At 47.8% G+C, this 26,260-nt stretch overlaps 1 long non-coding RNA gene, 3 other non-coding genes and 1 pseudogene across 8 annotated transcripts; 2 read left to right on the plus strand and 3 right to left on the minus strand.

The window, feature by feature from the left end:
- Positions 1-6,004: 6,004 nt before the first annotated feature.
- LOC114212478 (cytochrome c oxidase assembly protein COX20, mitochondrial pseudogene) lies at positions 6,005-6,198 on the minus strand (annotated as a pseudogene).
- Positions 6,199-11,844: 5,646 nt separating this feature from the next.
- TRNAA-AGC (transfer RNA alanine (anticodon AGC)) lies at positions 11,845-11,917 on the minus strand. Its single transcript has one exon. It is a non-coding gene; the product is annotated as a tRNA-Ala (tRNA).
- Positions 11,918-13,110: 1,193 nt separating this feature from the next.
- LOC114212564 (uncharacterized) lies at positions 13,111-25,174 on the plus strand. 5 transcript variants are annotated; one of them, XR_003610003.2, is made up of 4 exons: positions 13,111-13,225; positions 16,540-16,739; positions 20,675-20,847; positions 22,224-25,174. It is a non-coding gene; the product is annotated as an uncharacterized LOC114212564 (long non-coding RNA). The 5 variants fall into 5 exon arrangements; XR_003610004.2 differs by lacking the exon at positions 13,111-13,225 and adding an exon at positions 14,827-15,166; XR_015768411.1 differs by lacking the exon at positions 13,111-13,225 and adding an exon at positions 14,829-15,912 and having other exon boundaries at positions 16,540-16,670.
- Positions 16,368-16,441, plus strand: TRNAI-AAU (transfer RNA isoleucine (anticodon AAU)). The gene has a single exon. It is a non-coding gene; the product is annotated as a tRNA-Ile (tRNA).
- Positions 21,606-21,678, minus strand: TRNAV-AAC (transfer RNA valine (anticodon AAC)). The gene has a single exon. It is a non-coding gene; the product is annotated as a tRNA-Val (tRNA).
- Positions 25,175-26,260: the final 1,086 nt, after the last annotated feature.

Consider the following 26,260-nt stretch of genomic DNA (forward strand, 5'->3'; position numbering starts at 1 on the left):
CAGAAAAGCAATTCCACCCCATCCTTTCTCAGAGGTCCAGTCGGGGGAAGGGACTCACTCAGAGTGGGCAGTGGGACAGTCCCTGCCTTCGGGCTCGTTCTCACAACCTTTTCAGGTTTTCAACATGAGCCCAAGCCCCAAGATTTCTGAGGGTGATGCTGAGGGCCTGAGGAGGTCCTGAGAAAGGGATCGCGGTGGATAGGAAGAAATGATCATGACTTTCAGATCCACAGATGCCGTGCCCCCTTGACTTTTAAGGTCACCCAGGTAGAGTGAGGACGGAATGACCACCCAACAGCCCAGACAGTGCCCTGGGCGAGAGCATGAGCTCTGTTGTCCCCACCACGGGGCACAGTTGCCAGGTTCGTGGAAGGGAGTATGACCCATCTGGGGAAGACCACGTCGAGGACTGCCTGGTGAGTTAATACAGGGATTCCAGAATCTCCTTTCTCATTTTTCAAAGTTATGATGAGCAACTGAGTGTTGTGGCTGACCCTGTGGCTGTCTGGGAGGTGCTTTGGGGTAGGCCATTCCAGGCTCTGTGTTTGCACAACTGTTCCCAGTGTGTCTAGTCCACGTGTAAGTGGAAAGACCAGGAATACAGGGAAAAAATGATCATTTATATGCGACTCAAGATAAGCCCCCCCCTTTTAGTTTAAAATGGCAGTTAAACATTCTGTCCTTTAGACATGAAGAGCGTGGTGGGTTTTTTGGTTGTTGGTTTCTTTTTTTAAGTTGCTGAACAAAATAACTGGTAGAAAGAAATCAAGGTTCAGCTTTAATTTTTGATGCTACAGGAGCCATCTGGAAACAGATGGGGACCATGCAGAGTCTGGAGACGGTCATGTAGGCTCCTGCTTCTCACTCTGACCCCCCCTCCCCCACTGTTGGTCCCTAGTGCTTCACACTGTCCCTGGTCCGTCTCCTCCATGGCCAGGTGGTCAGCTCCCATAGAGCAGCAGCGGGCTCGTTCTTGAGATCTGGGGGCGCTGCACACCCCTCCTTTGGCTCAGTTCTCTCAGTCACGGGGACAAATTCCAATTCTGACTTTCACTTCATATTCCTGACAACTACAGAGACCTAATCCCACAAATTCCATACTGAATGAATAAATACGTTATTTAGGTGACCCAAATAAAAGTGGTTAACTGGGCTTTGGTGACTGGGACAGCCTGACGGAGACTCGATCTAGGGCCTGGTGGATCTGCAGGCCGTCCCTGTCCGGGGGCTGAGACCGGGAGGAGAGGCGAGCGCAGTAGCCCTGGAGTGACTGGCCGCTGTCAGATGACCCGCTGGTCTTTTTTTGCAGGTGCAGGCAGACCGGCAGGGCTAAAGCCCCACCTGGTGGCAGTCCAGGGTCTGCAGGGCGACGTCACACGGGCTGCACTCTGTTACCTCCCTCCATCCCTCCCCCCCAGCAGGCCCTGTTTCATCTTTCCACACAGAGCGCCTGAGCAGTAGGGGAAATAAATGCTAGGGTTGAGGTCTGCCTCCTGAACTTCTCTACTCTTGTGGGCATTTGGCGGAGTGGCCGAGGTTCCGCTGTCCGGCCCTCAGGTCACTGTGGGAGCCAATGAGGCTGCCTGCCTCAAATTTCCCCCTGCCCTCCCCTCCTCCCAACCCCAGCCCTGCCTGATCCCTGCTCTCAGCCTTGGGCAGGCAAAAGTGAGAAGGGCCATCAGTGAGATTAGGGGGAAAGAATTCAAGGAGCCCAGGGTGCCTGGGTGGCTGAGTTAGGTAGTTCCTGATTCTTGATCTCAGGGTTGTGAGTTCAAACCCTGTGTTGGGCTCCATGCTGCTTAGAAAAAAGAATACGATGAGCTCATTTTTGCTTTTCTTTTTTTCCTTTTGAAAAACAGACTCACATAGAGACAACTTGGGGCAGTTACCTTACTTTTAAATTTTATATATTTTTTGAATAGGTAACAAATTAACACGGTTCAGTATTCGAGAGGTCTTCCAGAGTGATGGGGTTCCCAGTGTTCAGTTCCCTCCTCCAAATGCAATCAAAGTTAGCAAATGCTTATGTGTGTTTCCACAGACACTTAAAGAAGGTACAAGAAACTATCTACGCAGGGCGCCTGGGTGGCTCAGTCGTTAAGCGTCTGCCTTCGGCTCGGGTCAGGATCCCAGGGTCCTGGGATCGAGCCCCGCATCGGGCTCCCTGCTCCGATGGAAGCCTGCTTCCCCCTCTCCCACTCCCCCTGCTTGTGTTCCTGCTCTCGTTGTGTGTCTCTCTGTCAAATAAATAAAATCTTAAAAAAAAAAAAAGAAACTATCTATGTAGCTAAGTGTATTCTTATGTATCTGGTTCCTCGCTATATGTTCTGTGAAAAGCCGCTTGTAACAATAGACCTTGGATCTTTTAGGTTTTCACCTTGTGCTCCTCTTTCAAGCCCACTGAGGATTCTATTTTATGCATTTACCATATTTTTATGTAAGTGTTCTCCTGTCGATGGGCCTTCAGGGAGTTTCCAGTCCCTCGACGTTACAAATAATGCTACAGTTGCTATCTTAGGTACATTTTTTGGCATATGTAAGGCCATCTGCAGCATGAATTCCTGGAAGTGCAGTGGCTGGGTTAATTTTGATAGATTTGGGCCAATTTGCGCTCCATTAAGTGTTGTACAAGGTTTGGAGGGAAGTGAACTGACGCTTTGTGGTCAGGGAGGAAAATATATCGGGTGTCCCAGAGACTGCCGTTTACTTACAGGAAAGACAATTCTCAGAGGAAGTGTCACCTGTTCAAATGGCCCAGCATTTTTATGGGCACATTTTGGAGCAGGGAAGACATACAGCTCCTTGTTGGTGGGTAGAAGAAAGCCAAGTCTCAGAAACCTGTAGGTCTCCTGGGGTCACAGTAAGAAAAATAAAAGATACTCTGCCCGCCCCCCCACCCCCCACAGACCCTCCCCTCCCAGCGTTCCTGTACCTGGAAGGGACCTGCGCCTTTCCCTCTTCCTCCCAGGACTTATCCACGTTTCCCCTTCACAGCCTTCGCGGGGTCTTCCTGTCCACAGAAGCCTGGTAAGGCCGGGGACTTGCAATGCCTCTTGCATCCCTTGGGCTGTCCAGTTCCAGATAGCATCTCCGGCTGGACCCAGTGTCAAGGCCCAGTGGGCCTGCCAAGCTCCATCTGAGGTGAGCCCAGATCTGCCTGCGGAGAGTGTGGGGCCTGGGGTGGAGACTGTGTGAGGAGAGGAGGTTCTCCTGGATACTGACTGAATGAAATATTTCCAGACACTTACACCTCAAAATGAAAGAGAGAGAAAAATAGACCTGAATACACACGAATAAAATAAAACTGACTTGCCGTGTCCTTAGCGGCATGCTGTGAACGCATGCTGCCTGGTGGCCTTGGCGACAAGTCCCCCGAGCCTGAGCCACGCAGGTGGAGGCCTCTGGCTTTCTTTTCTGTCCCCTTTCCCTTCGAAGCTGAACTTTTGGCGGTAATAATGGGAAGTTGCACTTTGTTCTAATCAGAACATTAAAAAAGAACATTTGCGAGGCGCCTGGGCGGCTCAGTCAGTTAAGCGTCTGCCTTTGGCTCAGGTCATGATCCCGGGGTCCTGGGATCGAGCCCCGCATCGGGGAGCCTGCTTCTCCCTCTGCCTCTGCTTGTCACTCCCCCCTGCTTGTGCTCTCTCTCCCTCTCTTTCTGTCAAATAAATAAATAAAATCTTAAAAAAAAAAAGAATTTAAAAAAAGAACAATTTGCTCCTGTTCTTCCCCTTTCTTTCCTCTTCTTCTCAAGACCACACTTGTAATTACATTTTATTGGCTAGAGAGCCAAACAACTAACTTAGGAATGGGCATTTTAGGCACAGGCAAGGTCCCAGAGGGATGAAATCGTCCGGAGTGGAGGGGAGCTAGCCAGTGGTTCACTTGCCGAGGAGGGACAGTAGGAGGGCGTTCCAGGATGAGGGGCTCTGAGCACTTTCTTGTCGGCAAACGGTCATCATTTTACCATTTTACACTGGACTGCCACATGGCCGAATCTGCGTTTCTCAAATGACAGCTGTTGGTGCAAAAGATGGCTTGGGAAGAGATGACAGTTAAGTTCAAGTCAGGAGAAGCGTTAGGACACCCGCCTGGTGGAGCTGCCGGAGCCACGGAACGGCTCTCCAGAGCACTGGCAGTCAGGTCAGACTCATTTACCCCTTCAGTGGGCATGGCACGGGGGCCTCCCCCAGCCGTCGGCCTCGGGGCTCCACGTCGTGGACGAGTCAAGACAGACACACGCCTCGCGTGCTCGTAGGGGGAGATAAAAGTGAAAACAAAAAAACCTAGGGAGTTTCACATATGATGGAAGTAACCACTTGATGATTCAAGGAAAAGTGCTCCGAGGAGATGATTTTGAGGTGAGCCTAAATAATGTGGAAAGTCAAGTATGTAAAGACTCCTGAGCCTTGAAGCAGAAGGAATAGTAATGCGAGGGCCTCAAGACAAAATTCACTTGGGTTAACGAAAGGGAAAAATGCAAAGAAGCTAGTGTTTCTACTTTAGACAGAAGGGTAGAATTGACAGAAGGTAGTGAAAGACTGAATGCAGACGATGATAAGGGATAGAGAAGTCTTGAGGTCTCTGGCTTGGGCCATTGCCTGGATGGTGGTGTTTTTAAATTTTTTTTTTTTAAGATTTTATTTATTTATTTGACAGAGAGAGAGACACACAAGCAGGGGGAGTGGGAGAGGGAGAAGCAGGCTCCCCGCTGAGCAGGGAGCCCGGTGCGGGGCTCTTGGGATCACAACCTGAGCCAAAGGCAGCCGCTTAACTGACTGAGGCTCCCAGGCGCCCCAGTGGTGGTACTTTTCTCCAAGACTGATATTCTTCACTAAAGCAGGTCTGGGGAAAGAAATTATTAGGTTCTCCCATGTCCTATTAGTTCTGAAATATTCATGGGATGTGCAAGTGGAGATATCAGTGAGGGATTACGTCTAAAGGTTGGAACTCAGGAGAGATGGCCCTCCAGATTATCGATAGTGCTTGTAATGAAGCAAAGAGAAATAAATTGTATCGGGCTGGACTACTCAAGACAGTAGCCACCAGTGACAGGTGGCTATAAAGTATTTGAAATATGCTATGAAATGGGATGTGCTATAAGTGTAAAATAGAACCCATATTTCAAAAACTTAGCATGAGAAAAAGAATGTAAACTATCTCAATAATTTTTATATTGATTACTTGTTGCACTGGTAACATTTTGGATATAGCGTTAAATAAAATACAGTTGTATTAAAATTAACTTCACTTGTTCCTGTTTGCTTTTTTTGATGTGACTACTAGAATATTTAAAATTATATGTATGAGGCATATCTCTATTGGATGGCACAGGTATAAGGTAATCGTTCTGAACGTCCTGATGAAAAGGGGATCACATTTATAGAACCATTTACATACAATATAAGAATGGTTACAGATCCCCCCACAATTAGCTTGAGAGAAGAAGTGGCCCAAGGACAGAACCTCAGAGAACGTTCATTGAGAAAGATGGAGAAAAAGTGGGGACACAAAGCACCCTGAAGAGTTCAAGGAGAACTGACTGCACTATTGAAATCCAAGGAAGAGATCACTCACACAGGAAGGGGAGGGGTGGAGAGTATTTCAAAAACTGTAACCCTAAGTAAGAAAAAATATAGAGGTTCCCACTGGATTTTACAATTCTAAGGAGATCCTAGTGACCTGAGTTATATCAGTTGTTTTTTTTTTTTACAACCAACACATCTTTTATTTACTTGATTGAAAGTCTAATGGTACATACGAGGTTTAATCGAGTTGCCCTCCATCTTATTCACACTGACTCCACGGAGTTGTATTCTTAAGCATGATTCCGCTCAACTGCTGCTCTTGCGGGGGCTTTGTTTCCTTTCAGGGTCAAGGTGGGTACTTTCGTACAAAATCTTATTTTTAATTCCATCTCTGGCAGTTCTTTCCTGGATTCTTAGCTTCGCATAATTATACCTACAATGGAACCAGCATCCTAAAGTCACCAGGATAAATCCTCCTACTCCAATGTCACGTGATCTTCTAATCCTACCTGTTAGTTAACAAAAAATGTCCAAGGCCAGCCACAACAGATCCTAATGAACCATACAATATTGAATCCCGTGCACAGGGAATGTTTTCAACATCTAAAATCCCTAGGAGCTTAAAGGGCTTCCCCTTGGCGGGCTCACCGGGCTCTGGCGCGGAGGCCATGGGATCTGGTGGGTCGAGTTATATCAGTTTTAATGAAATGCCACACCCAGGTGTCCTGCAGTAGGTTGTGGACTGAAGGAAGTTTGGACATTCACTTACATTTCTTTTTCTGGAACTTGGCAATAGAGATAAGGCTGAAAATGTGCCAGTTTCTTGAAAGTGAAATTAGGGAATTAGGTCAAGGAGAACGTTATGTCTGTGCGTGTATAGTGGTTGCTGCTAATTAATGAACAATCATGAATATGATCTAATATCCACATGTTTTCCAGACTTCTGATTGTCACAGACACAATCTCCCTTAACAGGTGTCCAAGAAACCAAATAAGACCCACGCTTTCTTTAATGTTTTAAGTCTCCTTTCATCCATAGAAGGTCTCTTGCTTTTCTTTTTAAATTGTTATTTGTTAACTAATGTACTTTATTTTTTAGGGCACTTTCAGATTTGAAGAAAAATCGAGTGGAAAGTACCTAGTTCCCAGTAAACAATATCACCCTTCCTCTTGCATAGTTTCCTTTATTATTAACATTGTGCATTAGTGTGGGACATTTGTTATAACAGGTGAATCAGTATTGATACATTATTATTATTGCCTGAGGTCCATAGTTAACCTTAGGATTCACTCTTTGTGTGATACATTCTGTGGGTTTTGACAAAAGTGTAATAACATGTATCCACTATTCTGGTATCTTACAGAATAGTAGTTTATGATAACAGACTTGTTGAAGAGGCTGCATCTTTTATCCTACATAATTTCCCACACTGTGGATTTATTCATTTGCATCTTCTTGGTGTCCCTTGACATATTTCTTGATTTGCTCTATTTCTTGTAAACTGGTAGTTAAAGGTAGAGGCTCACTTAGCTTCAGGTTCAAAGATTTCAACAGTAAAATTTGAGAGGTATTGTGTGCATCACATTATGAACTGTATAATGTCCGAATTTCTCCTTGTTAGTCATCAATATTAACGTTCATACCTGGGCTCAAATGTCACATACATAACATAAATCTTGTGCATATAATCATATATTGATACATAAAATTGATTCACAAAATAAATTTAGACAATATCATTAAAAGAATAAACATAAAAGCAAACAAAATATTAATTTTCAAATGAGCACCTTAGAGAAAAGTCAAAAGCATACCTTAACAGTCATAAAAATGGGAATTTCAAATGACCTATTTCTTAGGTTCTGCAGAAACTGCCCTCTTGTTTAAAACTCTACCCTTAAATACTCTTTAGTTGTAGAGCACTACAATAAATAATCTGTGCATTTAACATAAGGAGTAAGAAAAAGAAAGAGACTCTAAAGAAAGCAAGAAAACAGAATGGTAAACGGAAACTTGGGGATTAGCTGGAATACAGCAAATCTAGTTTGTCCTTTGAAAAAAACCTAAAATTGCCAATCATCAGTCAAATGTAAGAAAAAAAAGAAGATGAAGAAAGCACAAGGAAGAAGCAAAATGAATTAGTGGATGTTATTTTAAGATTTTGGAGATGTGGTAGGATAATTTTTTGAAGAATTGATTGGTGTTTGATTTTCCCATGCTACCCACTCCATCCGGTCAAGGCCGTAGCCATAGGTTATAGAACCTTCGCTGGGGGTGCAGTAAGATTCAGCATTCTGTACAGACTGTGCCTGAGCACTCAGGAAGCTCCCATTCTAGGAAAGAGAAGAACAAGCCAATAACTTGAAAACATACTTTCTGGGGGACTTAACATTTGTGCAGAAGATACAACAGGGAGTGAGACCGGGCAGGCAACATTTTAGCTATGCTTGTCTGAAGAAGGAAAATTTGAGTTGAGACCTGAGTACTTAGAAGTGCCAAGCGTGGGCGGGAATGGGAAGGAAGGGATGCTGGAAGGTGGACCACGGGTCTCCATGAGGAACAGTGACAAGGGTACAACAGAGGTGCCAAAGTTTCTTGGATCTTTTCGCAGGTAAGAAGCCCCAGGTTTGTAAATAGAACAAGCAATATACAAACCAAGGAAGGTGGGTTTGGAGAGGACATCTCGAATGCTAAGCGGGTGCTCTACCACCCCAGCTAGCTCCCTGTTGCCAACCCATGGGCAGACAGACCACACCCCGCTCACTCTCCTGGTTACGGCGGTGGGGGGGGGGGGAACTGCCGGGAACTTTGGGCCTTCAGGCGCCAGCCAGGATCAGAGGGAGGGCGGAGATGATCAGACATTGGAGTGTGAGGAATGGAGACTTCCTTGGAAAGCCTTGTCCCCACTTCCCAACTTCACTTTCTTGATCTCCTGGAAGTAAAGAGAAAACATTCCGGATGTGGAGACACCACGTCTATTCCAACCTGCTCCAGAGTTGTGATCATTACTGGTCGTTGCAGGCATGGCTGCCCAAGACAAGCAATGGAGCAGCTTCTCGAAGGCAGGGCCTCAAGCCATCCATGTCACATCCCCGGGCCAGGCCACTGGAAAGCCCTATTCCCATTTCCTAGAGAAGCCCCAGAAGACCCAAGACCTAATTCTTTTCACCTTCCCCAAGGTGAAAACTGTAGCCCACGACGGGGACAAAAGGAGCCACTGGGAGAGAATTTGTTTCTTAAGATTTTTTATTTATTTGTTTGACACAGAGAAAGAGAGAGAGGGGCGCCTGGGTGGCTCAGTCGGTTAAGCGTCTGCCTTCGGCTCAGGTCATGATCCCAGGGTCCTGGGATCGAGTCCCACATTGGGCTCCCTGCTCAGCGGGGAGCCTGCTTCTCCCTCTGCCTCTGCCTGCCTGCCTGCCTACTTGTGCTCTCTCTCTCTCTCTCTGTCAAATAAATAAATAAATAAATAAACAAATAAATAAATAAATAAAAATTAAAAAAAAAAAAAGAAAGAGAGAGCGAGCATGAGCAGAGAGAGGGGCAGGCCCCCTGCTGAGCAGGGAGTCTCCAGACTCGATCCCCAGACTCCGGGATCATGACTCCTGATTAACCGACAGAGCCACCCAGGCATCCCTGGGAGAGAATTTTGAGGCCAGTAGGTCTAAGTGAAAACACAAGCTTTGCTCAGTTTGATGGAATGATAGTTTTAAGGAAAGACAGAGAAGACAAATGCCAGTGTCAGTCCCTTCCCGGTACTGAGTGTCTGTGGGGTTAGTGAGTCTGATAAAACAGTTTGTTGTTAGCCTGAAAGAATGGCCTAGTTTCCCCCTCTCCTCCTTTCTAAGTGCAGTAGAGACCCTTCTGCTTTCCTCTCCAGTTCTGGATGTAGCATCCACACACTTGACCTTAGTATTTTGTCTTTCGCAGGCCATCTGCTGCAACGTCTCCCTTTCAACGTTGATCCGAGCCTCACCGTGGTCCCCAGTTATGCTAGTCAGTCTGTGGTGGAGATTTCTTAGATTTCTCAGACAGCACCATTCCTGAGGCTGCACACAGTGCTTTTCTCCTGTAGGGGTAGGGAGTGATGAAGAACCTTGCAGCGGAGACACTACTGTGTCTTGAGAGTTTTAATCATATCCTGTAGATTCATTCCTGAAGCACTTGCTTAGCACCAGGCCCAGGGGATGAGGCCAGTGACCTACACAGACACTGCAGCCCCCAATATTACCTTACTGAGCAATTACTGTGCTCTAGACCCTGTTCTTGATGCTCTACATGTACTATTGCAGGGAACATACCTAGAGATAGCCTACAGTCTCCATTTCCTTACGAAAAATCTTATGAAAATTTCTTGCCGCAGACCTCAAGACTCTCATGGCCAAAAGGGAAAACAAATGGAGGCTAAACATTGCTCTTTGAATTCGTCCTCCTCCATCCCACCCCCTTTTCTCTCGGTCCACTTGGCAACCACATCTTCCTTACATTGTCTAGACCTTCAGTCCGGCGGGCCAACAGAAGAGCGCCTTTTCCCTTAGCATCTCAGTGAAGGCTAAGTTGGCTCCATTGTCCCAGAGTGGTAGTGGATTCCAAGTGTGTTTCCCACCAAGCAGGATTCTTGTTTAAGATATGAACATAATTATTTCCTCTAAGTACAACTAACAAGTAGGGATTTTGCTTAATTAGTATTTGGTGAATGGAGAAATGGTATACAAATAATTAGAAGCCTTGCAGGAGGAAGTAATTGGAGATCAGTAAAGACTGGATAGTGAATAAGAAGGCTAAGCCCAAGGCGTGTCTGGGTGGCTCAGTTGGGTGAGTGTCCAAGTCTTGATTTTGGCTCAGGTGCTGATCTCAGGGTCATGAGATCAAGCCCCGCATGGGACTCCTCCTTTCAGCAAGGAGGCTGCTTGAGATTCTCTCCCTCTGCCTCTCTCTCCCCCCTCCCCCCCCACTCTCTCTGTCTGTCTTTCTAAAATAAATAATTTTTTTTTTTTAAAAGCTTGAGCCTGACAAATCCACAGGAATCTCTATGTGAGAGAAGGAACTGTGGTTGGGGAAGAGGAGGAGGGCGTGATCCACAGAGTGACTGGTGGGTACAGGCCTTGGCCTCTGGGCTTCTGGAACTGCAGGTGGTTTGGGGTAGCTTCAGGTCAGGGTCTCCTTCATGGTCCCAGTTCATGAGGAGTGCACACCCTAAGAATGCGGTTCTCATAGGAGAAACAAATTCAACAATGTGCATTGTTATTTTATAACATTTATTGGGTTCATTTACAAATAAGGACATAGAAAAACACATTTAATCAATAAAAATGCTTTTCTACTATGATCAATATAGGACAATGCTGAGAGGGATCAAGTGGTGTCAAAGAGAGAGATTTGGGAGGTGGAGAGGAGAAAAAATTTGAAAAGAGGGACAAACCCTGGCAGCAGCCCTAAGGACCCACAGGATCTCCCAGAATCCAGTGCAAAGATCAATGCCCCCTTCAGCATGGCTCTGCTAGGGCCAACTGAGCTAAATGTCACGTGACTTGTAGTTCATACAGAACTTCATCCTGTTTCTTAGTAAAATGGGATAATGTTGCCATTTCAAAAATACATTTTTAAAATGTGGTTCCTCTTGGGAGTTAGAGGAACACCTGGTTCCCAATACATTTTGAGCACATTTTCAGAAAATTCAGGGAGATGAGCAAAGCACTGGACCTCTGCCTCTTAGTGAGGGTGTATCTGACAGCAGAGTTAAGATGCTAGCCCACACCTTTCCCATCGTCCTTCTAAATCTCTCTTTCCTTCTTTGTCTTTCTTCTTAATACTTAACCAACTCTCAGAGAATCTGATAGAAGACAAACTGACATCTGCTACCTGACCATGGGTTGCCACTGTGAATAAAATACTAAAACAATATCATGATAAAAATAAATAATAAAATTTAGTAGTTATAAAATATAAAATATATCTTTATTTAAAGAAGAATAAACATTAAAACATCATAAAATCCAGACTCTCCTGGGTGTGCCTCCTGACACAATTCTCAGGCTGTTCCTCCCGCTTTGCACCCCAAAGGAGAAGGTTTGGTTTTCCCAGACACACAACATTTTTTAATAACTTTGAGCTGAGGCCCCAAAACCTGTGTTTCTAAAAGACATTTTGACCCATTTGTTCCTTTTTTGTTTTTGCGTGTCACATTTCGTTTTTTTTTTCTTTTTTCTTCTTTCTTTTTTCTTTTTAAGCCCCAGGGAAGCACACAGAGGAGGCGCTGAGCTAGAGAGGCCGGCCTGGTGCGAGCCCCGGGGAGCCCGGCCAGGCTGCAAAAGCTGGAGAATGCGGGCGTCGATCCCGCTACCTCTCGCATGCTAAGCGAGCGCTCTACCGCTTGAGCTAATTCCCCCTGGGATCTCTGCTTTTCAGCCTATTTTTATTACCTTGACGCAAATTTCACTCCAGTGCCACTTCCGTTTCCCAGGTGGTTCCCACCGTCAGGCAACCTGGCTCTATCAAGGCAGAGCCGGGACTGGAGCTTGTCAGAGGCAGCCTGGGCCCCGGGAGGCCCCAGCACCCCTGCGTGGGGAAGGGAGGGGGCAAACCATGCGGGAGAGCTAGCTCTGCTTCAGCCTCTCTGTGGGCAGTAGATGCGGGAGGGCAGACACAGGTACTCTGAGTGCTCTGTTGAGTGCATCACACGTTACTACCACCTTCTGCGCCCCATCCCACAAATCCGGGAATACAAGTATCTTTCCACTTACTGTTCCTTCAGATAAGTCACCTTTTCTCTGGTGTCTATGAATTGTTTAATTGCTTCTCCACGAGTTAGGAGCTTCTCTATTGACTTGTGGGCTTATCTACTGAATTATAGATCCCTGAATCTAGCAATGCTTTCTTAAAGAAGGGACTGGACTGGGGACCTCTTTTATGGCGATTTATTTTACGGTGGTCCAGACTGCGGTGCCTATTTTAAAAAAATATCAACATGACCGAAGCATAATCTATCCCCAACAAAACGCACACATTTCGATGAATTTTGACAAATGTATACACGCAGGTAACCACCACCACAATTATGATACAGGACCGAAGTTTCATGCTGTAAGGTTCCTGCGGCCGCCGTCGCCAAGTACCATAAGCCGGGCGGCTGGAAACGCGCGCTTACGGCCGTCGTTCCGGAGGCGGGCCGCCGGGGCCGCGGTGCTGTCCGGCCACGCGGTCTCACGGCTCCCGAGCGCGAGCCTTCCTTGACTCCGGTCGCCTTTCTCCCGCGGCGCGTTTTGGACATTGCGCCCAGCGCGGCGGCATGCCTCAGTTGGCCACTCTGTTTACGGCTGGCGGCTCGGCGACAGCGCCACCAGCTTGCCCGGGGGGCTCGCCTGGGAGCCGGGGGTCTGACGGGCCCGCGCCCGGACAACCCGCGCTGAGGGCGAGCCGTCCGGCCCGGCGGGTAGGGTCGTCCGTGCCGCGAGCCCCAGGGCGTTCGCCAACGCCCGCTGTGTTGGTCGCTCCGCCTGTCCCCCTTCCCCCCCGGCGAGGGCCACCGGGCCAGGTTGCGGTGCCGCCGCGGGGCCTGGGCGGCGAACCGAGCAAACGGTCTCCGTTTACGAACGAGGAAGCCGAGGAGGGAGAGGACTCCTCCCACGTCCCACAAGCTACAGACAGACGGGACCGGACTCCCGAGTTTGCTCTGTCGGTGGCAGAGCCCGCGCGGGTGCGACCCTCTTTCCAACCGCAGCGATCTGGGGTCGGGAGACGCGCGGGGCCCGGCTGCCCCGGGGCTGCGTTCCCTGTGCGGCCGGCGCCTGGCCCCGCGCGCGCATCATCGGGGGCGGGGGGAGCGGCCGCCTGCACCCCCGGGCCCGCGCGCGGGGTACGGAGCTCTCGGGCCGGGGGAGGGAGGGCCGAGGGGCCCCCGGGGATGCGGGCGAGAGCAGGGACGCCGCGGCGCCGAGAGGCCTGCATCCCCGCTGCCGGTCGGCTTCCCAGGCTCGGTTCCCGCTGGAAATAGCAAGGGTCCGGGTAAAGCCCGCAGAGGGCTCGGGGTCCCCGACCGCGTCTCTCTCAAGCCCCCACCGATCTGTGGGGGTGCTCGGACTGCCCAGGAATTTCGGCGGGCGCCCCAGGCTGGAGGTCTACCTCCCTCCTTCCCTCCCTCCCCCCTCCCCCCTCCCTCCTCCTCCCCTCCCTCCCTTCCCCCTCCCTCCTCCTCCTCCCTTCCCCCTCCCTCCTCCTCCCTCCTCCTCCTTTCCCCTCCCTCCTCCTCCCTTCCCCCTCCCTCCCTCCCCTCCTCCTTCCGCCCTTCCCCTCCCTCCTCCCTCCTTCCTCCCTTCCCCTCCCTCCCTCCTTCCTCCCTTCCCCCTCCCTCCCTCTTTCCTTCCTTCTTTCTCAGCACTATTATTGCTGTTATTATTGAACTATAGTTGACATACTGTGCTATATTAGTTTCCGGTGTACGGCATAGCGATTGGACAATTCTATATACGTTACTCAGTGCTCAACATGATGAGTGCAGTTACCACACAACGTTATTACGATATTAGTGACCATATTCCCTATGCTGTACTTTTTTTTATCTCTGACTTATTTTATAACCAGAAGTTTGTACCTCTTAACCCCCTTTATCTATTTCATCACCCCCACCCCTCTGTCAACCACTAGTTTATGCTCTGTATTTATGAGTGTTTCTTGTTTTGTTTTTTGTTGTCCTTTTTTTTAACGATTCCACATGGAAATGAACTCATACGGTATTTGTCTTTCTCTGACTTATTTCACTTAACACAATACCCTCTAGGTCCATCCATGCTGTTACAGATGGTAAGGTCTCGTTCTTTTATGGCTAATATTCCATCACATATATATATATATACACCACGTCTTCTTTATCTATTCCTCTGTTGATGGACGCTTAGATTGCTTCCATACCTTGGCCACTGTAAATAACGCTGCAAGAAACAGAGGGGTGCATATATCTTTTCAATTAATGTTTTCATTTTCTCTGGGTCATGGAATTACTGGATCATACAGTATCCCTATTTTTAATTTTGGGGGGGGAGCCTCCAGCCTGTCTGTCCCGGAGGCTGCACAGTTTACATTCCCACCAACCGCGCCCCAGGGTCCCCTTTTCTCCACATCCTGGTCGCCGCGTCTCGTGTTTGTTTTTGTTTGTTTTTTTTTCTGACAAGTTAAAAATATTTGTTTCAGTTTTTTTTTTTCAGGTTCCAAGGGGTTTGACCCGTGGGTGGGGCGGGGGCGGGGTGATCGCTGGGGTTGGTCACCAAGTTCAAAAAATTTGGAGGCAAGGAGGGGAAGAGCTTTTCTCTGCGTCCTGTTCTTTCATGGGGGAAATTCGCAGGCACACAGATGCTGATAAGGAAACGCCGCAAAATGCCGGGCTCTCCGGAGAGTCTGGAACAGTCGAGCGACCCCGGCACACGCGAAAACAGACTCACTCCCCCCACCGCGCTGGTGCGGAGTTTGCAACGCTCCTCCTCCGCACTGAGGAGTAGAGTAACTCCGGCCCCTCCGCTTGGAGGGCGGTTGGGCTCTGCCGGAAGGCGCCACGAGCCGCTGATCGCGACTGTTCCTCTTTTCTGTCTTTTCCCTCCCTTTCTGGCCGTCGGCCGGCAGCCCAGGCGCAGGGCCCAGAGAGGATGTGCGTGTCCTCTACTCACTTTCTCGCAGCTTGCTTTCCTGCTCTCTCCCCGCCTGTGCGCGGGGCCGGGCCGGCGGCGGTCTGGGCAGAGGAGGGGGCCGCGGGGGGCCGCGCGGGAGGAAGAGCCGCGGGGTTTGCCGCGAGGTTGGTGCCCGGGCCCCGGGCCGCCGCCGCGCCACGACCGGCAGCCCGTGAAAAGTGCGTTGGAGAGAGTGGCAGTCGAGCCCAGAAGTCACTAGAGGAAACAGGACACCAGCAAAATGGGCCAGGCCGAGGGGCTGCGCGGCGGTCCTGGCGGCCGGGCCTCGGGCTGAGCGCCTTCATTTACTCCGTGATTCGGTGCGCGGCCGCCTCGCCACGCGGGCCCGGGTCCTGCCGCTGGGCCGGGGCGTCGCCCGGCCGGTTACCCGCGGCCCGCACGCTCCCCGAAGGAATCGCACGGAACCCCAGGGCGGGAGAAGCGGCCAGGCCGGCGGAGACGCGGCAGGCGGCGGGGGCGTGAGGCCTTCTCTCTTGGGCAGGGGGAGCCCCCTCTTCCCCCCGCGAGATCCGCGGAGCGCCCTGCGCGTGTGCCCCTCACTCTAACGGCCGTGAGCCCCAGCTTACAGGCGGGGTCTTTCTGGGCTCAAGGAGTCAATGGCCTTACCTTGTTTCACGAAGAAATACAGACACAATGACTGCAGTGGGACGCGTTTGTCTAAAGTGACTTTTGCAAATAGAAATATGGGCGTGCTTTCCCGGTTTAGGTAAAAAGGGGGGTAGAGATAAAATTCTGCTTCTAAGGGAAAATGGGTGGAGAGCCCGGTGGGAACTGTGCAAGAGGCCACGTGTAGAGGAACAGGTGGAGGGCAAGGGGCGGTCACTTCGACTTCCGCCAGCCCCTCGGCGGCAGTGAGCTCCGGAAGCAAAGCAGAGAGGAGGGAAAGGAACGGGTCAGAGGAAGGACGAAGGGTGGTGAGGCTGTCTCCTAAATAATGTGCTCATGAAAACCCAGGGTCATGGAACACCTAAGCAGATGATGTTTGAACTTCCCTTGGGCAGCACTGTATTTTAACTGAAGTTTCGGCTCTAGAATGAACCGGGGATCGTAACTTCTTCCAAGCTCCAAGATGAATTCGAAGAGAAAACTCCCTTTCAAAGTGTTTAGACTAATATTGATCTTTGATATGTAGCTAAGGATGGGAAGCCCGGGCCTCCAGCGGGCCGGTTAGCTCAGTTGGTTAGAGCGTGGTGCTAATAACGCCAAGGTCGCGGGTTCGATCCCCGTACGGGCCACGTGCGCTTTTTGTCCCCACTTCATGGAAAAATGCTGTGTTCTAAAAATCTGAAGAAATAAAGAAAGTCGAATAATGCATGCTCGTTGATCTTGACAGGGTGCAGAGCGGCCAGCTGTGGTTTTGTGCTTCCGATCCCTTGGCCTGGGAGATGCAGATGAGAAGGGGATTTAAAAGACGTGAGACTCCAGAAGGGACTGACATCGGGAGCAATGTGAAAAACAGAACCGGTGGGCTTTCCCAGCTTCTTACATTTCCCAAGATGTCCAGAGATACCTCAAGCATAACTAGCTCCTCAGGTGAATTTTTCTAGTTATGCGGCTGCTTACTTGCAGAGGGCTGTCCTTGGCCTGAGCAGGGCAAGTAAAGCGGTTCAGGGCAACTCAGGCCCCAGCCTCCGCCCCCGCCGCCGCCCCCCTCCCCCCCCCCCCCACCCCCCGCTTCGTTCTTCACTCCTACTTCCTCTTTTTTCTCACACTTGACTCCAGCGGGGCGGGACTTAAGGAGATGTTTCCTACAGATTGCCCAAACTTTCACTGCTCTTTGGCCAGCTACCTGTTAGACCCAAAACCATTTTCTGGGAGGCATCTTGTCCCTGATGCCTCTCCCAGTTTTCTGAGGTTGGGTTGTGTTCTTTCCACAACTCCCAGAGATCCAGGAAAACATCCATTTTGTGGCATTTACCAAGTTGTGAGTGCCTGTTGCTCAGCCACCTTCCCCATGAGATTGTAAGAGCCTTGGGGGCAGGATGCTTATTGCCTCGTGCTAAGTACTTTTAAATGTCTGCATTAATGATAGAAGAACAGAAAAAATGTGTGCAGGCCTGAAGGGAAGACTGTGACTGGTGCCTCAAACGGACCTCACAGGCCTGTGGGATCATGCCGTCTGAAAACAGTGCATCGAGGTCCAGGGAGGGGTAGACGAGGGTACACGGTGATTGGTCCCATTTCTCTGCATGTATCCCCGAGACTCACTGAGAATGGCTCTACGTGTCCCCAGGATCAAGGTGGTGGTACGAGGATCAGGACAGAGCATGTCCACTAGATCCAAAGTCAGGGAAAGTCTAGAAGGTTGAACTAGGTTGAGGCTGGGAGATGGGAGAGAGCCATCTGACTGCTTCAGGCCTCAGGAGATGGAAGAATAAATATGGACAAGAAGTGACCCCTTTTGGTTCTACCATTTGCAGTCTCCCTGACATTTACAGGTAAATAACTCTTTCTAAAATCTCAGTTTCATTACCATCACTCTTCCACACTTTGACCACTCTTGTTTCTTAGTTTTGATATCTTGCATTCCTCTCAACACTTTGGCCCTTCTATCTGTTAGTTAGGCAGTTAGGGAGGCCCTGACGGGATGCCCGGAGGCCCGCAAGGAGGCGGCCGCGGCCCGCTGTGGGGAAGGCCAGGGGCCTGTGCTGGCAGCACCCACGAGAGGCCGGACCCCACCGGACAGGCCCACGGTGGCGGCGCCACGCCGGGAAAGCCCTGAGCAAGTGAGGAAACCCCGCTACCAGCCCCAAGTAATAAATATTCTGCCCCCTAGTTAACAACTGTCAATAATATAGAAACCCCAACCCCCAGTGCACACAGCTCACTCCCTCGCTCCCTTCCCCTCTCTCCCCACTCCAGCTCTCCTATCACCAGAGTGTACTTTTCACTTTAATAAACTTTCCCACTTGTGTTGTTTATCCGATGTGCTGTGTGTCTGTCCTTGAATTCCTTCTCGTGACAGGACCAAGAACCTTTGGCAAGTCCTTGAGGTTTGGCAACTCCTTCAAGTCTGGCTGGGTCAAGGCCCCAGGGCCCAGGGTCCCGGCAACGTATCTATCTTGTGATTTTGCTTTATAAAGTCAATTAGATCCATTGGTGGAAGGTGTTCTGTTCTTCAGTATGTCGTTGATCTGTTCTCTACTAGATCTATCAATTAATGAGAAGTGTTGAGTCTGCAACTGTAACTGTGGACTTTTTATTTTTCTTTTCAGATTTATTAGCTTTTGCTTATGAGTTTTGAAGCTCTGTGGTCAGGGCATACACATTTAGGGAATACAGTTATTTCTTTGGTGAGCTGTCACCTTATAATTATGTAACATTTCTCTTTATACTTGGAAACTTTCTTTGCTTTGAAATCTGCTTTGTCTGATGTTAATATATCCATTTCAGCTTTTTTGGATTGATGCTTGCATGGTGTATCTCTTCCTGTTCTTTACTTTCAATCTTATACATAACTTTTAATCTCACATGCAAGTGTATTTGAAGTTTCTTATAATAAGAGCATCTATTTTTTATTCTGACAATCTCTGATTTTTAATTATGTTTAGATTATTTACATGTAATTTTATTATATTTTGATAGTTTTGCCTATCAATTCACTGCCTAATAATTTATTAGTGGTTTGTTCCCTTTGTTTTTCATTCTTTTTTGTTCCTCTGCCTATTTTTGGCTTATTTAAATGTTGTCAGTGATTTGTCACAGTCACAGTTCTCTAGTGATACGCGTACTGAACATTTCACAGTATACTTAGAATCATTAAGTTATCATTCCAGTTAAAGAAAGAAATGTCACCACCCTTTTTTTTTTTTAAAGATTCTATTTATTTATTCGAGAGAGACACACAAAGAGCACAAGCCAGGGGAGGGGCAAGCAGACTCCCTGCTGAGCACAGAGGCTGACCAGTGGAGGATGGGCCTGATCCCAGAACCCTGAGATGGGGACCTGAGCCAAAGTCAGGCCCTTGACCGACTGAGCCACCCAGGCGCCCCACCTCACCACCCTTTAATCCTTCTGCCCTAACCTCTTTATGTGTGTAGTACATGTAGCTACAATGAGAAAACGATCAGACAATGTTGTAATTTTCACTTTCAATCATCAACCATACTTTAAAGAACTCCAGAGAGAATAACGGTGTATCATATTTACCCAGCTATTTCCTATCTCTACCTTGCTCATTCATTCTTAGAATCTAAGTTTCCTTAGGGTATCATTTTTGTTGTCTCACAATTTGACTTTTTTACTACTTCTGCTAACAATGGATCCTCTGTTTTACCTTCAAATGAGGATGCATTTCTTTCACCTTTATGTCCGAAGGATGGTGTTGCTCTATTTAGCCTTCTGGGGTTTAACGGGTCTTTTCTTTCAGCATTTAGTAAATGACGTGTCGTTTCTTTATGGCCCTTATGGTTTCTGATGAGAAATGCATAATCATTCAGATTATAGTTTCCTTTTTGTTTCTGTCTTGACGCTTTCAAGGATTTTTTTTCCCCTGTCGTTTCCAGGAGCATAATTGTGATATGTCTGGGTGCGGGTTTATTCAGGTAAATCCCGCTTGAGGTTTGTTGGACTTCTTGAATCTTTTGCCAAATTTGGGAATTTTTCAGCCATTAAGAATTCAATTTTCTTTTTTTCAAGAACCTCTTTCTCCTCTTCTGGATCTCCAGTGATGTAAATAATATTTATTTGTTATTTTCCTATTTTGTCCCTGGAGGCTCTGTCCATCTTTTAAAAAACACTTTTTCTCTCTGTCGTTTAGATCGGGTCGTTACTATTGTTCTATCTTCGTATTCGCTGAACTTTTCTCAGTCACCTCCTGCTACTGAGACAATCCAGTACTTTGGTTCATATTTTTGGTTAATACACTTTCTAGTTCTGAAATTTAAATTTGGATTTACAACTTCAGATGATTTGCTAAGATTTTCTAACAATTTATTTCAAAGAATTCTTGCCCTGAATTCTTGGAGCATTTAATCATCACAGCTTTAAAGTGTTTGCCAGATGTTTCCAACATCTGTGCCATCCCAGAATTGGTATCTGTCGATTCTCGCCTCCCAGTGATGTAGGACTTTCTTGGTTCTTCATATGCCAAATGGTTTCAGACCATAACCTGGCCATTTGTATGATTTCACTCAAATCTTATGGAGAATGCCGCCAGTTTTGTTTTTGTAGGTGCTTTGCCTTGTTTTCATGTCCCCAGTACCAAGTAGCCTTCTAAGTTGTGGTTTCAAGGTCCATTCCATTTTCAAAGTCTTTACAACATGATTCGGAGATCTCTGGAGTGTGTGCAGCCCCGCGGCCAGTGTGGACCTGGGCAGTGGGCTACCACTGCAGTTCTCAAAGTCTGTGCTGTGTTGTTTAGGGTTAGAGACACTTGCTCACAGCTCGAGAGTGTGTTCAAGAGCTCATAAGTAACTTTACGTGTTTGCTTTCCATGTGTCTTCCCCAATATTTTCTCGTCACCTGAGGCTCACCGACTCAGTCCCCTGACAAGAAAGTTGGCCCCATACTTCCCCGCTCTGCCCAGCGCTTCTCAGGACTGAGCCGCATGGAAGGCCAAGCTGCAGGAGAAATGGAGAAAGAGAGCAACTGGGTATTTCCCTTGGGATCACAGCTCCTCTGAAGAAACAGAAAACAAATGGTAAATTGATGGTAGATCTGTTTATGCGGTGCAGGTAGAGTGGGCGTAGGCCTGCCTTTGAACTTGCCCAGAGGTCATATGAGAAAGAAACATCCAAATGACTGTGTTCAAAGTGTCTACTATTTTCTCAATTCGTTCAATAGGCTGGAAGATGCAGGGCTGTGAGTTGGAGATTTGGGTGGAAATGGTAAAATCTGGAGAATGTGGGCGTCGATCCCACTACCTCTCACATGCTAAGCGAGCGCTCTACCACCTGAGCTAATTCCCCTGTCCTCTCTGGTTCCTTCTCCGGGTTTTCGCCTTCCTGTCCTCTCTGGTTCCTTCTCCAGGTTTTCGCCTTTCTCATCTCCACTTCATTGTTCACTATTCTGAGCAGCCCCAAATATGGGGAAAGTCAAAGCCTTTAATATGAAATCAGGGCGTAGCTTCTCCAACATGACCAGGGCCAGAGAGCGATGAGTACCTATTCCTATGCCAGAGAAAGGAGGAGAAAGCAGCCCTTGGAAAACTCTAGCATCCCCCAAATTGCATGATTCAGACTCGGCGGGACTAGAAGAGGACACATCCCAGGGTGGGAGGGAGGACTCACCCAGAACATTCCGGCCAAGGTGGCATAGTTAGCTGAGGATGGTTATCTGTTTCTTAAAGACAAAAACAAAAACACAGCACAACAAATGGGGGATTATGACTCTTTCCAGCTGGAGCTGCCCGGAACAGAAGGGGGTGGTGATTTCTCCCAGAAGGCAAAAGAAGCCAACTGTTTCCGCCCGGTTTCGAACCGGGGACCTCTCGCGTGTTAGGCGAGCGTGATAGCCACTACACTACGGAAACTCATTCTCTGAGGAGAATCTATCTGTGTTCAATTCTTGCTAAGGCCTGTCATGGAGCAGTTCCATATCCATACCATGAGAGAGAGCAGAAAAACCATTACAAACAAAACCAAGCCAAACAATCCCCCAAAAACAAATAGTCAGAGCTACAGGAAATAAGAGGAGAAATCACATCAGAGTGAAGAAATACAGAAATGGACATGGAGGGGTGCAGATGAGGAGTGAACGTAGGGTGTATGTAGGGTTTCTTGTGTTAAGAAATATACCTGTTCAATTGGAGCAGTGTGTGTGTGTGTGTGTGTGTGTGTGTGTGTAATAGACACGGAGAGATATGTTGAGGAGAAGGGGTTGTGGAGACTTAAGAACCTTTGAAAAATTCCAGGCAGGTGGTTTATACAATCAAAGTAACAATTTTGGGAAAGGTTTTTAATTTGGAATGCCAAAGAGGTTGGAAATGGGGAAATTAGAATTGAAGAGAAGGGAAAGAAGTTATAGAGCTATGAAAGGGTTGGGGTTTATCCTATTAACTCTTTTTTTTTTTTAAAGATTTTATTTATTTGAGAGAGAGAGAATGAGAGAGAGCACAAGAGGGAAGAGGGTCAGAGGGAGAAGCAGATTCGCTGCCGAGCAGGGAGCCCGAGGTGGGACTCGATCCCGGGACTCCAGGACCATGACCTGAGCCGAAGGCAGTCGCTTAACTGACTGAGCCACCCAGGTACCCTATCCTATTAACTCTTGAGATTATCAGTATTGCGAGTCTTTCTGTATCGTCAGTGCCCGGTGCACTGCCTGGCATAGCATACACCCTCCACAAACACCATAGAATGGGTGAAGGGACACATGAATGAGAAGAAAGAGAGAGATTCTGGAGAGGTTGTGTAGGAAGGATTTACAGTATTTGTCAAGACACTGGGTGTAGAGATCTGAGGGAGAAGGAGTCAAAGGCACTTAGAAGTTTTGAAACAGAAGGGATTTTGAATTAATGTCTGATGAATGGAAGAATAAATCCACTCATTTACAAGTATCTGTTATATGAATAAAATAATGAATGGGTCCCGGCAGATGGGTAAGGAATCTCCTTAAAGAAGAACTACCCAAAGATCTTACTTCTATTCTTCTTTCATGGCTTTTCTCTAAGAATTCCCCTAGTTTCACAATCTTTTTTTTTTTTTTTCCCTGACAGTCTGGGGTCTGGGTCTGTGTGATCCCTCCAGACCCATGCTACTCAGAGACCTCGGACTGACAAATTCTCTTTTGCATCCTGTCTCTCTAGGTGACCCTCACCGGTCTTCTTTGTGTCCCCATAAATCTCGTTTACAAAGTCATGGGGAGGCCTTCTCCTCACCAGGATCTCTCTGTCCAGAAAACAGGAGTAGGAGGTCCACCTTCCTACCAGCCAAAAATTGTGAATCTCGAGTTGAAAATGCCCAGCACAGCCCAGTGCAGATGATGATCACTCTCCTCACAGCTCTTTTCAGGTTTTCCTTCTTTGTCTATAGCCCAGTGACAGAGAGTGTTGGTCAAAGACTAAGCCTGAGCTGCCTTGTGTGTGAAATAAGATAAGAACCAGAAATGTATAACTTGCCATTTTTAAAAAAGGTCCAATATTTCCTGGAGTTGAGTTCAGGAGAAAAGCTTTGGGGATCACAGTTGCCTATGAAGGAGGAATGAAGGGTCATAACCGGAGAAAACAGGTGTCTTTCCCACCAGCTCTGAGTGCGAAGAAAGCATTCTAACATCTGACCCAATTCCCATGCTTTAACCCTCTTCTTGACTTATGGTCATTATAGGCATGTGCCCCAACTAGTTGTATGGGTCTCACCTGGTACCGTAGGGTTACTTCACTGCCATCGAAGAGGACCCGACTAAGGGCAGATCATCTCAAAGGTGACTCCGGCAAAAGCAGAGTGAAAAACTAGGAATTCTGTCAGGGAGGGTTGGGGGGAAAGGGAGACCTACGGTATATCACCATGAGAATGACCTAGTTCTGAAACAATTTCACTATCTTGAATGACAGAAGGCAAAATGAAAGGTCCCAACTTGGTGGGGGACCCAGTTGAAATGACAGGGCTTTCCCAGAGGTTCTCACTATAAAAACAGGGTTGTGATTGTTACCTGATTTAGAAGCATGGCCGTCTAGGAGGAGAATGTGGGGCAGCCTCTCTGGGCCTCACATCTGCACCATCATCCCCTCCCAATGTGGCCCAGGTCACTGGGGAGGGCTTGACCTCTCTCCCTAACTTCCAGAGAAAGGGAGGTTTGGCACAGGGAGACCCTAGGAGCCTGGGACAAGGAGGGGGAGGGGGAGGGGGAAGAATTTTTAAGAGAACATTGAAACTGGCTTTTACTCAGCATTTAATTTTAAAGAAATTTAAAAGTGATCAGGAAAGACCAGCCACAAAAGTGCTGATGCCCCGGGGGTCAGAATCTCTTCTCATTCTAAATAATCTGTCAGAAATTCTGAGATTTTGAGTCAGAAATGATGGGGAAAGTCTTTTCTCCATCATGAAAGAAAACCTTGACATTTCTTTTCTTCCTTTCTTGCCTGAGCTCAAGAGAGAACAACTCCGGTGCATTTACCTTTCAAACCGCGGAATGAAATCAGGATCGTTTCTCTCCACCATGGACATTCCGGTCAGATCCGCTGCCTAACCATCCTGAGCTCCAGGCCTCATGTGTGTACCGAGACCCTGCTAAATGCTCAGATTATGTCCTTCCACAGCTGGGCGTCCTGCTTTTCCCAAGAACAATCGATTTTTCCAGCCCACTGGGGGCTCTTTCCTTACCCGGGAACTTTGGGAAAACTTAGAGGGGAAGCCTGTTCTGTCCAAGAAGAGAACCCTGGTGGAGTCTAACCTCAATCTGCAAATCCGTTCCTCAAGCCTCTAATGAGCATCGATTCCACAGGAAAAAGACAACCGAGCAGTAGCTGATGTCTGCTGATCAGTCCCTGACCCTGCTCCAGGTGCGCCCATCTCCCGAGAGAGGCGCTCACTTCTCCTCTTCCGTAGGAAGAAACATGTTAAGGATTTATCAGGTAGCACTGTTTATCCAACTAAGCCCACTCAGCCTATGTGCAAATAGCTCTCATGCCCTCCTGTTGCCTTGGTAGGTAAAAATTACTCTAGTGACGGTGTTAGAAAAGCTTTGGGCACAAGGATCTCAGCAAGCAAGAAGGAAGGAAAAATATCTTCAGGGTGACAACTCTCCTGACTCTTTCCAGAAAGCTAACGGAGCCGCCTCCACCCTCCTGAGCCCCTCGACTGGCTAATGATTACCCCACAGTAAAAATTATCACTAGTTCATTATGCATTTTTCGTATTTGCTTCTTGTCCGTTTCCCTGACACCTCCCAACTAGGATGTAGCTCCAGGAGGGAGGGAATTTTTGCCTTGTTTTCACTCTTTAATGACTGCACCCAGAACCTTCCATTAATATGTGCTCAAGAAAAAAAAAACAAACGTTGAATGATTAAAAGAATAAACGATTCTCTACTTCTTTCACCTCTTAACTGTGGTTGGGCGATCTTCAGAGCAGGAAGTGGGAAGAGAGATTTCCCCTGCTTCTTCCATAAGACAGAGAGGAAGACCAAAAATACAGCATAGCTTGTGGTTTCCGGCACAACCTAAATTTCTTCACCTTCCCTTTTCTGAGAGTACCGGGAAGCCCAGCGAACTACAAAACTCTCCTGTGCAAATACTGCATCAGTCTTCAAAAATCCTTATCAGGCAGTATTTGGTAATTTTACTTTCTGTTACTGTCTTTTAACCGAAGTAACCTTAGGCCCGGCCGACTGTGAAAAAAAAATGCAGCCTGCCCTCTCTGAGGCTCAGGCTCAGGACCTTCAGATTATGAGACTGACGTGCGGCCTACTGCGCTAAGAGGGCGGTTTGCTGTGGGTTTTCCCATTTAAAGTAAAATATCAAATATTATTTTCCCCAGCACCGCTGTTTTGTTAGTTTCCAGCGTTTAAGGAATACAGTCGGTGCTACTTGAAAATCACTCCATATAAGCCAGTGGTGCACCCAAAGGATTTCACACCCACGAGCAGTGAAATCCAAGCCTTTCCGGGATTCACCCGAGGGTAGGCCCGTCTGGGCTGCGGGACTGGGGGACAGGTGCGCCTGGCTTTTGCTGCTCTGGTGTCCTGATGATGTGGTTTTCCTGCCCTCAGAGATCTCAGGTGGTCTTACACCTTCTGTGGTCTCCTTTGTTGAAAATAAACATGGGAGATGCTTAGTTAAGAGCTCACTGATTGGCGGACTGAATGAGCGAATAAATAATCCTCACATCTGTCTATAGCCCAAACGTCTCTGCCTTGGTCTGTTTTGTCCCCACTTATATCTACGTGACTGGAGACAGTCTCCCTACAAAACATACAAGCTGAACTTAGTAGAAATCTCGCCGTTGGCTTTGTCTTGTCATGTACCATCAATTATAGTGAGAGATTTATGGACATTATCCCATATGGTCCAACTGGATTTTGACAACAAAACTGTTTATCAAAATCTCCCTTCCCAGATATAATGGAGGTTCGGATACTAAGTATTGCTCCTATGGTCCCCAGAGCTGCTGGGTGGCAAA

The sequence above is a fragment of the Eumetopias jubatus genome, unplaced genomic scaffold, assembly GCF_037043125.1.
Source record: "Eumetopias jubatus isolate StellerSeaLion01/CBP00866 unplaced genomic scaffold, mEumJub1_p1.0 scaffold_6, whole genome shotgun sequence".
Taxonomy (NCBI): Eukaryota; Metazoa; Chordata; class Mammalia; order Carnivora; family Otariidae; genus Eumetopias; species Eumetopias jubatus.